Raw genomic sequence first — 2227 nt, 5'->3', positions numbered from 1 at the left:
GGCGGCGCGGAGCCGAGCGGCACAGGTAACGCCGGGCAGCACCGCCGGCCTTTGTACATATTTGTATGGGAAACCGCTGACGTCGCTTTCGGGGGTTTTTATTTTTTTAAGAAAAAAAATAATAATAATAAGGCAGAATCACGGTAGGGATTTAGGGGCTGCGAACTTTCGCTTTTTTTGAAGGTTCCGACGCTCCGAGCTGTTTCATCCGAAACGAGCGAGCAGGCTAAACGAACAGAGGTATCGAGAAATAGCGGGGGAGATTTTAAATATTAAACGAGCCAACAGGAAAAAAAAATTAAAGGAATTTTGGAGAAAAGGAAAAAAAAAGACGAAAACCCTGTCATTCTATTATAGAAGTCTGTTTATATATGAATGAATATATGTATTCTAAATGTTATCCCTTCGTGTTGTACACTACTTTGTAAATAAATTTTTAAACCGCTGTGCTCCGTGTTTGTCTGCCGGGCGCGCACCGACGCGCCGAGCCGCAGGCGCGCTCCGCGGGCGGCTTCGGTGCGCGACGCAGCCCGCGGGGCTCCAGACACGAGTGGGAAACCCGGGGGGCTTTCGGTGCGGAGCGCCTGCCTTCGCCGCTCGTCCGCGGCCCCTTCCCGGCGCCGGTTTTTTTCCCGAGTCTCGGTGCAGGTGGGCGCTGCTTTGGCCGCTCGGGTTTGCCGGGCAATCAGTGCAGCGCGCTCGGGCGGCTGCGGCGAGGCGCTCCGCAACCGCGCAGCGCCAACCCCGCGGCTCGGCGGGTTAAAAACGAACCGTTCCGCAGGCGGGTTCGAGACACCTTTAAAACGCAGCGTAATATTCCCCTAAATACACCTTTATTTTTTTTTTATTCCGAAATCCCGACTTCGTATTTACATCTTCGGAAACAGTAATGCCGAATTCAGGATGTCCCTTCTCAGCCGGAATATTTGTACTTTCTAGGCGTGTTTCCTCGCTGTTTTTAAGGGAAACGGTTTGAAATAAAACCTTCGGGCGATCTAAACGACGTCGCTAATTTTATTTTGCGGAAGAATTTAAAGTAGTGCCCATGCGGTATCAGAGCACAGATCTTTCGTTTGTATCAGGAAAAATTATAACTGGTGTAAATAAGCGAGCCTTCCTTCCCGTGCGGAGGAAACGGCTCTTTTCAGCCCAGAAACGTTCCCACTCCGCTGCCCTCACTTTATGCCGCACATTCCTAATAAGTAAGTTTTAAGGGCAGCGGCGAAAATAAAGGTTTCTGTGCAGTCTCGAGGCTAAAATAAAGTGACTGTCAAGAAGAAAATAATTCGCGGTAGCGCGTTACAGTATGTAAAACATCKCTTTTTCTTTTCTTCCTTTTTTTCAGTTCGGCAAAACGGAGGCGAGATTTGGGGAAATCTATTTTTTCACGTGCACTGATAGTATTTAGTACTTTATTATTTCTCTCCCAAAACGCTTAATTTGTGTCGCCTTTGAAAGCAAATGTGGATGTTGGTATTCCGCCCAGGAAGACGCTGTCTTTGTTAGCAAAATCGGGTGCATTAAATGCATGCGAAATTAAYCGGGCGTCAGATTTTTACTGCTAAGAGAACCGAATATGTCTCTTATTTCAAGTATAATACCCGGTGGGATCTGCAGTTAAGAAAAAAAAAAGTGTCCTTGCTTTCTTGGTAAGCAGTAAATATTATTTCTTCCTAAGTAAATATTTATACCTCAGCATACATATATACTAAAATAAAACAAGCAGCCTGGCGAGGAGATAGTTTGAACTTTATAAATAAGGACTTGATAATCATCTGACACGAAAAGGAAAAACAGTCACCTTAACCGAGAAGAGATTATATATCAGAGGCGCTTCAGTCAGGTCCCTACATGGGCACCCGCCTAATCTCTTTTTACAAGGAAAACTAAACGGATCTAAATTTGTTTGTGTGTTGCGGCTATAAAAGTAACAAGTTGTTTCACAGTTGTGTCTGGCTAATCGGTTTTACACAAACAGCAAATGGTACGTGATTCGTGAAACACGCGCAGGGGCTATTTCTATATTTAGCTGATACCCCTGGGAAAAGAGAAAGGAGGCTCTTCTTGAATTCACTTTTAGGCTCAAGAAGCTGCTGATCCAGTGCTTCTAAATGACACCGGATAACAGGGGCTCATGCCATTCCTGATCCTTTGTTGCTTATAAAATTACTCCCTCATATTTCCGCGCATAGCAGCGGTGCCGCTGGCGGGCGGCCGGGCCGGGCCG

The sequence above is a fragment of the Rhea americana genome, unplaced genomic scaffold (genome assembly GCF_003343005.1).
Source record: "Rhea americana isolate MKP2758 unplaced genomic scaffold, rheAme1 scaffold_230, whole genome shotgun sequence".
NCBI classification, from domain to species: Eukaryota; Metazoa; Chordata; class Aves; order Rheiformes; family Rheidae; genus Rhea; species Rhea americana.
The sequence above is the reverse complement of the archived record's forward strand: the minus strand, read 5'-3'. Positions refer to the sequence as shown.